An 11,569-nucleotide genomic window follows, 5' to 3' on the forward strand; every position below is an offset into this window, starting at 1 on the left:
GCTTTACACTCCCAGTCCACCTTTTTATGAACATTCTGAAGTTTTGTTTTCTCTTTTGTCTGTAAGATCAAATATTTTGAGCAAAATGCCTGGAAAAATAGGCCATATGTTAAATTACCCACAGCTGGTTGTAGGTGATCAGTTCTAATTTATACGTGTATATGCTTATTCTCCAAGTACATCGTAGCTGGTTGGTTCTGTAATACTATGGCTGCCTCCCCCTTTGTGGGCATTCTGTAATACCAATTCACAAGATCATACATCGTAGCTGGATAGACCGTATAGATCATATCTATATGTCATGGTGAGCCCCACAGTTTTTGGGGCTCAACTTTTAAACTGTTAATGGCAACTTTGATATAAGAGAAATGAGTGTAAATAATGATGACTACTTAAATTGCAAAATAGGAATCAAACAGACCCTATAATCTCGATTGCCTCTACAACCATTTATGATCACGGAGTGATCATGATGACCATCCATCATATGATCACACCCTTGATTGTCCGTCATTATAAAAGTCACTTTCATCTGATAACCTTAAGAGTACACAATAGTTAGGGAAGTGGATGGATCAATAGAGATCGTATTGCAAATGGTTTTGTAATCAGTTGGTTATGACTCATCGTTTTTCGTATTTCACACATAATTAATCACAAATCCGTAACACCCCGAATTTTCGCTATTTTGGGTATTGCCAAAAATTCTTTAAATTTTTTTTTTTTTAATAACTGGCCATGTCATCACTTACGGACCATTGACACTCAAGGTGAGCTTATACGCGACTGATACCAATAAAGAACCGTACAAATAAAATTGATCAGCCGTAGAAAACCAATGAACCTAACCAATCACTTGAACATCAAGTTTAACCTCATGATTTATTCACCAATCTAACCGACCCATCGCTAACTAATCAAGACAATCATAACTAAATTAAAGATCTAACCGAAGCCGAGTCAGATAAGGCCTGAATCTTGACTAATAAACTAAATCAACCCCATTACTCTTTTAGCCTAAAATCGACGGTTTAGAGTAATCATGACCAAATCTCCACTTTCATTAATTATAAATAGATCACACTATGAACAGAGTTAATACAAGCCCTAATCATTGCCCACGAAAAATCTCAATACCTAATTCATTCCAGAAATGCTCCGATTTTTTGAATAAGCTCTACACCGCTCGTTAATGGGCCACTAGTTCGAAAATTATAAAATAATATCCGCCTTACTGGGCTCGACGTCTATCATGGGAGTCAGACCTGGGTAGTGTCCAGAACCGCTCAACTTGAGCCAAGGGACGAGTGCATGATAAGTGCAAAAACCTTAAAGGAAGAAGCTAAAACTTAAGTGAATTGGGTCATCCACTTTATGCAAAGTTGAGAATTTCAAACTGTTAGTTTATGATCAAACTTCACACGTAGAGTAAGGATATTTCCCTTCTCATATCCGTATAGCCGCGGCCCCGATCGACCTTCGGTGACCATTGAATAGACTTCTAATCATGTCTGTCGATCGGCGCATCCAAATGGCGGGCCAATCATGTCCATACGTAGATCATCATTAGAGCTAACTATCCTATAGTGTATATTAATATGTACACCCCATAGTGGGCCCTAGAGGTTGAAAAAACCCTCCCATAGGGCTAGTATACTAAAAACTCAACCCTTAAGGTCATTTACACCAAATCTGGCACTATAAAAGGGACTCATTTGGGCACCCCCTTTTCCCATACAAATTTCACGCCCTACCTTGGGTGAAGGAAAAGAGAAAAAGAAAGAGAGATGGAAAGAAAATGAAGAGAAAGATAAGGGAGAGAGTGTTTGCGTGCGTGAGGGGAATCTTGATGCTTGTACGGTTGATATTTCCTAAACCAAATCGGTGGCTACTACAAAACCTCCACCAAATCCACTCATGTCAAGAATCGGAGGTAAGAATAATATATTTCCCCTTCAATAAGAAAAATATATTTTTCCTTCAATTAAGCAACCTAGTATAGATTTCTAGTCATTAATGTTGTTTTTCTTGATTTTGATTTAGAAATTGGTGGTTTTACCCAAATTTTCAAATCCTAAGATCTCAAATAATAGAAATCTCCTCTTAAGGTGCGGACCATTATCCCTAGGTGCTCATGTGCCAATTTTAAGATAAATTTAATGATAGTAGATAATAGATTGATACACATGAGTAATTTAGAGAAAAACTAGCTAGGAACCTACATGCTAGGTCTACCCAACACAACACGCATGCGATGATAAATTGATGTTTGTATGGTCTTCAATTTGTTTGAACATGAAATGTGTGTTGCCTGTCCATTCTTACATTTAAAATTTGCATGTTCTTCCTTGTTATATGCATAATTGTACTTTTCTTGCTATATAATTTTCTGCACTATGGATGATGTGTTATTTTTTCCTCTTAGGAAATTCGACACCATATGCACACACATCTAACTTATGCTATTAAGAGTAGTTGCATTCATTCTAATATTCTGAAATTTTTATGCTTGATGCATTGTACGCATAATTTCATCCATACTTGAAGATGAACTTCTTAGCTACTTAGGTGTGATACTGAGTACAACCCATTTTCTGGGTTAGTCAAGAAACTGAGAATTATGAGGGTGGTTCCATTGCTTGGTCCGTCCTGTGACTAGTTCGACTGATTTGGGAGGACGCGAACGGGCGATGGTAGTAGGACTACATGGGTTGCTTGCACCCGATGTCATGCGTTACGCGCTCGCCTGAACTTGGGCGGTCTAGTCCACCGACTAACCAACCATGTTTGTTAACCATGTTTGCTCACGCCTGTTTAGAACATGAAACACCTCTCGCCCACTGACAACAGTTAGAAACTGATCCACAGTCTCGTGAACCGGGCATGGTGAAATGGGACATTATATCCGAGCTGTTGGCCTATACTAAGGTGACGAGCCTCTCTGTAGTGACCGCAACCGATCCCGCTTCCCAGCACTCCCCACATGCTTACAATCGGGGGTGGAGACTTCGAATGAGATCAAGGATCGCGGGGTCTTGGCCTCGCACATTTAAGGGTCTTAGCCCCGCAAATTGATGAGGGCATTGATATCGTCAGGGTGTACCAATTTTCCCAACATGCTGGATGAACGGAATTAATTAAATGCTCGGATAACATTATTTATGCATCGCATTAGGTAGGATTTGGCGACTCGGCAATTGAGGTCATAATGAGGGAGTGTTGGTCATGCGCGACTGTGAGACGAAGTCGCTCGAGGGAGTGTTATGGGTGAGGTCATGCATCATACCATAATTTAAGCATACGCATTTAACAAAATTAGTTAAAAATGTGTGAATTTATGCTTTTCATTAAATTCATCATGGAATTGTTATTTGATGTAACTTATGGCTAATAGCACTCACTGAGTTAGCTACTCACTCCCACTCTGAGACGATGTTTTAAAACACCAACCAGATATATCATTGGATGCAGGTGAGGCGGAACTCGACGAGCTGAGTGGGGTGAGCATAAATGAGGAAGAGGAGCTTCCTACTTTCAGTTTATGGGCAGATCACCTTAGACTGTGCATGTTAATTATGGGTTGTTGAATTGTGGATCTAGTGCACCATTTCTTTTTGACATTTATTTTATAAATTTTTTTGAGTGACGCCTTGTGCGACCCGTATGATATTCCTATAGACTTGTATTTCTTAGTCGCATTTATTTCAATAAATCAGTTGTAGTTATGGTTTATGTTCCAGCCAATTCCTTTATTGCCCATTTAAACTAATTTATATACAAATCACCATAATTAAGATATAAGCAATACCCGTGAAATTGGAGGCCGAGTTCCTACATGGCCCCTGAAAACCCGGGGTGTTACAGATGGTATCAGAGCAATGGTTTAAATCAATTGGGTTATGGATTATGAACTCGTCATAATGCATTCGCTGACGTAGGAATAAGCGATCAAACTTAGCGACACTTATAATACCCTAGGACCAAGTGTAACATCTCAAAAAAAATCCGTACAAAGATCCGAGTATCACCTCAGGCAGAAATCACTAAGGATCAAATTATGTACAAATTAGACGAAAATTAATTAAGTACTAAACTGAATTAATTAGTAGATTAGCTTGAACTGCTTTCTATACGAACTGCATGACCCAAAACCAGTACAATCGCTAACTTTATATTACCTAAAAACCTAGGAGAAATCTCAAAACCCAGTTGCTCTCGGGAGCACATTGAAACTCCGTATCGGACCTGGACCGCGTGTCGAAAGTCCGACTACCGTGAAACTATACGGTTATGACCACCTTACTGGGCTTGACAACCATTATGAGAATCAAGTCCAAATAGTATCCAGAAATGCACAACTTGAGCCTGGAGCGAAGTATGTGAGAAACGCGAATACCTTCAGAAAATGAACTCAAACTTAAGTGATTTGGGCTATTCACTTATAGGTGAATTTTAAGGTTTCAGACCGTCAGATTCTTACCCAACTATACCCTAGGATCAAGGAAATTTCCCTACACATGTCAATGTACTTATGGCCCTGATCGAGTGACGATAGTCGTTGAATTGGAACTGGTCCTCCACGATCGATCCACTAATCCGATCGGACTGAAATCTTAACCTGGCGTAGATCCATTGTCAGGGAACTTTCTTTGGACTGTATGCAGGCAATAGACCTTCAGATGAGCTCTGTTGGCCCGAAACAGATGCTTCTTGGCTATACCCTAAGTATATCATGGCCTTGGGGCCATTTACATCACTTCTGGGCCTATATAAGACCCTTAACCCACCCCTTTCTCATTCCATACGAATTTTCCTAACCCTAGGAGAGAGAAGAGAGAAAAGAGGACAAAAGAGTGAGGAAAAGTGTGACAGACCTATGGTTTGTCGCTGGGATTCACTCCCACCACTCCACATGCCGAATCACCTCTTCCATGTCACTACACCGTCAAATCCAAATCCATTTTTGGGTAAGAAATCCTAACCCTAATCTGTTTTAGAAATCCAAATAGAGGAATCGGTGAAATAGCTAACCTATTTTAATGTTTAGGTAGCCGTTGTGCTGTAGACAAGGATGTGGTGTACGAATCGTGTTCGTAACAAGCGTACCGACAAAAGGTGTAGACTATAAACATTTAGGTTATAGTTTTCAAGGCTTTCAATATCAACAATGATTTATGTCTGACTTGATTGTTGCCATATGATCTTAGTTACGACGATTTCGATATAACATGTATGTGTAAACTAAGTTGTATACTAAATGCATTTCATGTGTTTGTTGAAATATTCGAATGAATAGAAAATTTTAATTTGTGCTTGCCATGACTATTAATCTAATATTCATATTTGTTGTATGTATGACAACTCCTTTGTGAAAGGATTTGCCACAATATATGTTATAACTAATTTTATTATGTGTATGTTGAAATGTATAGTCTAAGTGTTTGATAAAATGTCTGAATGAGAAATTACTTGTTGGAGTGTATTTAATGAGGGTGTTGAGACAGGATTCTTAATTACCTTATCTATAGTTATAATTTCCTTCATGTAACCTATCTTGCTACTACGTGATTTATGAATAAAATACCTATGTATGATAACATGTGCATTATGTGTTTGTTAAAGTGCTCAAATGAGATTTATATTTGAATTGGATGTTAAGTGCTGTTTGACTATCATATATGAATGCCTATTGTATTTGCGCATGATTAGGACTAATGCGTAGTCCAGGCAATCAGTAACCGTTTCCGATCGAGTGGCCAAACTAGTCTGGCCACAACGAATACGTTCGATGAATTCGAGTCGTGCAGTAATTATCGACAGTGGTTAGGCCACGAGGAGTGTGTATGCGCTCCATGTCAATAAATTTAGCGTGCACTCGTACTAATCGAACTTGTCAAGTAACCCGATTGGCCTAATGTGTGTTTACCATATATGGATGCTACTGCTTGAATCTAAGATACCACTTACCAACGTAAAACCCATTTCAACCTTGATACCAAGATCCGCTAACACTTATGAGCCGGACATGGTAGTGTATGGGACACCGTGGTCGAGCTGTCGGCCTACGCTGGGGTGACAAGACTCCCCGTAGTGACTAGTGAGCAACCCAAACTCGTGAGCCGAATATAGTGGTGTATGAGACACTGTATTTAAGCTGTCGGCCTACGCTAAGGTGACGAGCCTTCCCGTAGTGACCTTGAGTATAAACGAGGCCTATGCTGACGTGACGAGTCTCTCGTAGTGACCTGAACTTGCTAATCCACTGCTTTTTAAATCAGGAGTGATGTTGCCCTATAACCTGTCTATCGTATGTGAACAACTAGAATTGACGACCCTAGATGGATCATTGTTTGGGTAAATGATATAAATGGAGATACCTTAGCTTCCTAAATCTAATGTATAAATAAGCCTAATCAAGAACTCGGGTAACATGTGCATGTAACGCATTGCATGTGCCTTTGGCAAGGAAGAGCACAGTGGGAGTAGCATGTGCGACCGTCAGATGGTGTCACTGAGGGAGTGCAGGTAAGGGCATGCATCATTATAGCATATCATTTCTTCATTAACAAGAATACTTATGACATGATTGTTATACTGCTTTAACATTACTGCTTGACTGAATTGATAACATGTTAACCTTTGCCTTATAGCTCCACTGAGTTGATCACTCTCTCCCACTCTGGGACGGTGTTTTAAAACACCAACTAGACTCTGTTTTAGCTGCAGATGATGGCGATGCTTATGAAGCAGAGCCTGACTTCCACGATGATAAGGAGTTCTCCTATATGCAGCTATCAGGTGAGTCTTTGTAGACCATGTACTGATCGTCGGGATTACAGGGATACGGATTAGTTAGACATTACATTTTGTCATTTTGTATATTTTGGAACAAACTTGTATATATTCATCCTGGTGACATGATCATACTCTGGGGTTTATAACCGCTTATATGCTTTATATATCTATCACAGTCTTCCGCTTGCTTAATTTAATCATCTTTAGGGTATGATATGCTGATTTAGTGTAATCTCATTCATGTTTAATGTGCTAATATGGACAACATTTAATCATCATTATTTATGTTGCATAAGTGATGCGTTGAAACTCCAGAGTTGAGCTTCTGCTCGACCCTTGATTTTCGGGGCATTACACCAAGCCATCCAGCTAATCAGAGCACTGAAGTCTTAGCCTAGGGTTCAAGTATAGAAAGGACTTAGGTCATAAGCAATGATCTAAATCACTTATAGTTAGGAATTTAAAGATTGGAGGCAATACGACCCAATGTCAAGGAGTCAAGTGGCTAAAGTAACACGTGTTGCCCCAGACACATGCATTGCACTTCTGACAATCCGATCCGAGGTAGGACATACTCCCATTTCGATTTTAATGGGCCGAATCGTCTCCGCCTTGAGCTTGAGATACTTCTGGCCTACTTAGACCATCAAGTAAACGGCAGCCCTTTTGGGATTCAAGACAAGAAGAGAAGGGGGGATGATGAAAATGAGGAGGAAACCGGGGAGAGGGCCGCTTTGACCGCCTACCCCATGGCGGCCTAGTCGAGAGGGATCCTCCCACTCCCGATGAATGACAAGGTTATCAAGGGACAACCGACCCCCACAATGCGAGGAGTACTACCCAACAAATAGACCCAAAAGTACAACCAACTCGGGGTCATCGTCAATGTGTCGTCAACTCTCTCTTCCAAATCCATTCTTTTTCCACAAGAAGTCCCCTCTCTAAGCTAATCTTTCAAATCTCATTTCCTCTCAGGCCCATTAACTTTTAGAATCTCCCTTTCCAACCCATCTTCTTCAAAAATCTCACCTTCCACCACTTTATTCTTCTAATTTTTCTATGTACTTTCATTTTAGACACAAATCCTAAAGCTCAAGGATGAAGAACTATAATTAAACAAAAATTTACTATAAATAGTAAAAATATAAGTAAAATAAACTTTTGACCATTAACCTGATGAAATCTTGTGAAATAACCATGTTATTTAAATAGAGTAGCTTCTCCTACCCCAAATTCATATATGGCATGTCGAATAACTCATTTTGGCTTATGAGATATGTGTGTTGGAAGTTCTTGCCGCCAAGGAGCCAAACTTCGGAGGGGCCCCTCCCCGGCCGGAGGGTCCCTCGCCGGGCTGACGAATGGGGGTCCCTTCTGGGATCCAAATACATGTGCAACCCACTTTCTTTACCTCTTTAAAGCCCTAAACCCTATTCCTTTCCCTCTCATTACACTCCATCATTTTCTAAACCAAAGGAAACTCTCTCCCTCACCAAACCCTTAAACCCATCCCTTCTTCTTCACATTCACTCTCTCACTTCAAGCCTCTACCCTCAACAACTCATCCTTAAACATTCAATCCCCAAACCCACCTTTCAACAATCAATCCTCTTCTTCCTCCTAATCACATTACTCCATTCCAACTATTCCTCAAAACCCAAGGGCATATATTCAGGCATAAAACGCTTGTGCCTTCCCAGTATGGTGCTCCGCCAGATTGTGAGGGTTGTAAGGGCGACTCATAAGGGCATAGGCCTCCCTTTTGGTCGTCAAGTCTGTAGGTTGGCCCGCCAACATGGAATCGACGGATCAAAGGGAAACCCCGTGCCGACCAAAAAAAAAAATTCTTGGCGATGAGACAATGAATCGTATGGGAATGGGCCCCAAACAACGACATGCCCATATAGGAGAATTTGGGGATCGAGACGATGAAGAAGAAGATGATGAAAATGATGAGCACGGTAGTGAAGAGGGAGCTAAGGAAATTGGCGTAAAGCCACTCACCGCTCAAGGCATGCATGAGCACCTGGATGAGCTCAACGATCAAATGGCCAGGGTGGAAGAAAACCAGGGGAGCCTGGAAAGAAGGAATAAGAAACTATCTCACACAATGAAGGCAATATTGTGCAGCGTCTAGGAGGAGGGAGCACCCCCTCCCTCTCCCGACTCAAAAAAAAATTTTGATAGTTTAGTGCCAACGTTAATTATTTACTTGTTGCCTGAAGTAGTTAGGATTTGCTTCTTTTTGCTTGACATGTAATGGTTAGTTTTGTTTTGACTAGGCTATAATTTTCTTATATCTAAGTGAATAGTAACTCTCATATTTCCTATACAAATGATGTAACAACGCATGCTTGAATGACATTTTTGCTATAATGAGAATATATATAGAGTTGCTTAAAATTGCAGGTCACCCTTAGAATTGTAATAATTTTTCTACGAATCCAAATGAAATGAAATTTTATGAGATGACTTTAAACTCGATGTTAAACCATCAAAATATATATAATAATAATTCAGAATAAAATATAATAATAAGGAACTTCAAATGAAATGAAAATTTGTGAAATAAAAGGTCAACTTAATAACAAATAATAATAATAATAATATCTGATTAAGTAACTAAAGGAGACGAGAATGTTACAAACAATAAACGAGTCGGACTATAGAATTACGGAAGTACACACCTGCGAAGCATTCGCGGCTTGACCCAATTCCCAATCCTATGTGACTACCAATGGACTTACTGCTTTGACCAAGCAGAAGACCAGGATCCACCAGGACTAAGAAAGGATACAATGAACCTTCTACCCTGGTCAGGTAGATGATCGACGTATTGGGTTCAAGCCCAATACAACCGTCTCTCTGTATTTACCGAACATTAAAAACACATATTTTACTCTAGATAGAGGGGAACCGTCGTCATGAATCTAAATCTTACAAAAAAAATTATATATAAATAAAATAAAATTTGTAGCAAACTATTGGGGTGAAAAAGTTTGAAGAGGGTAAGACTACAAAAGCCAGACTAGCACAGATAGTATACACCCTACCATGTGCATGGACGTGAAATCAACGGAACTTAGGCATACATAATTAAAATACCTTTACCTAATTACCTTATGCAATTTCGAGGGAAAAATTATTTTTAAGGGGGGAAGATTGTAACACCCCAAATTTTTGCTATTTTGAGTTATAACGTTTCGAAAAAATTCGTACAAGGACCCGAGTATCACCTCAGACAGAAATCACTCAGGACCAAATCCTTTAGAAATTAGACGAGAATTAACTAGTGCTACACTAGAGTACCTGTAAAATTAGCACTAATCACTTTAAATATGATCTGCAAGACCCAAAACGTGCAGAATCATTAGCACTACTTTACCCTAAAATCTAGAATCAATCTCTAGACTCGGTTGCTCTCAGGAGCACCTTGAAACTCCGTATCAGACCCGGACCGCACGTCGAAAGTTTGATGACCATGAAACTATACGAATATGACCGCTTTACTGGGCTTGACAACCATCTCGGAAATCAAGTCCTAACAGTGTTCAGAAACGCACAACTTGAGCCCGGAGCGAAGTGTGTGAGAAACGCGAATATCTTTACAAAACGAACCCAGATTTAAGTGAATTGAGTCATTCGCTTACAGGCTAAATTTAAAGATTCAGACCGTCAGAATCTGACCCAATTACACCCTCAGATCAGGAAAAATTTTCAACTTATGTTGGTGTACTTATGACCCTGATCGAGTACCGGTGACCGTTGAACTGAAACTGGTCTGCTATGGTCGATTTATAAATCCGATCGGACCAAAAACTCAGCTTGACCTAGATCCAATGTCAGGGAGCTTAAGTCCGACCGCATGCTGAAGGGAGGCCACCAGAAGTGCTCCGTTGGACTGAAACAGACGCCTTCAGATATAACCTAAGTATACCTTGGCCCTGGGGCGATTTCCATCATTCCTGGGCCTATATAAAGGCTTAAAACCCCCTCTCTCTCACTCCATACGAATTTGCTAACCTAGGTGAGAGAAGAGAAAAGAAAGAGAAGGAAAGAGAGAGAAAGAGTGAGGGAAGTTAGGGTTTTGCTACAGAGATCGTTCCCTACCGCTCTAAGTATCTAAACATCGCTACCGTGTCACTATACCGGTGATTTTGATTCAGTTCTTAGGTAAGAAATCCTAACCTTAATCTGTTTTAGGTTTCCAAATAGTGTATTAGATGAAATAGCTAACCTATTTCATGTTATAGGTTGTCGTTGTGCCGTAGACAAAGGCTTAGTGTTTAAATTGAGTTCTTTACGAGTCTACCAGCGTAAGGTGCGGACTATAAATGTTTAAGTTATGGTTTTCAAGGCTTTTAATGTCAGTTAATGATTTATGATTGACTTGAATGCTATCACATGCTTAGATACGATGTTTCTTACGCTTTACACATATATATGAACTATGTTGAGTGTAGTGTACTCCATGTGTTAGTTGAAATGATTGAATGCGTATAGAATTTGGACTCGTGTTTGACATGATTATCCATCATGGATATAGGGTTGATGTATGTGCGACAGCCCCTTGGTGAAAGGATTTGCCCTAATACATGTTATGGCCAACATACGTCATGTATGTTATAGTGTGTACTCTAAGTGTTTGTTGAAATGACTGTATGAATATGGGATTATGATTTGTGTCTGCCGTGTCTATGGAATGCAAATACATGATTATTATGTATGTGACAACTCCTTGTTGGAAGGATCTGTCCAAGTATATGTTATAATC

The sequence above is a fragment of the Magnolia sinica genome, chromosome 3 (genome assembly GCF_029962835.1).
Source record: "Magnolia sinica isolate HGM2019 chromosome 3, MsV1, whole genome shotgun sequence".
NCBI classification, from domain to species: Eukaryota; Viridiplantae; Streptophyta; class Magnoliopsida; order Magnoliales; family Magnoliaceae; genus Magnolia; species Magnolia sinica.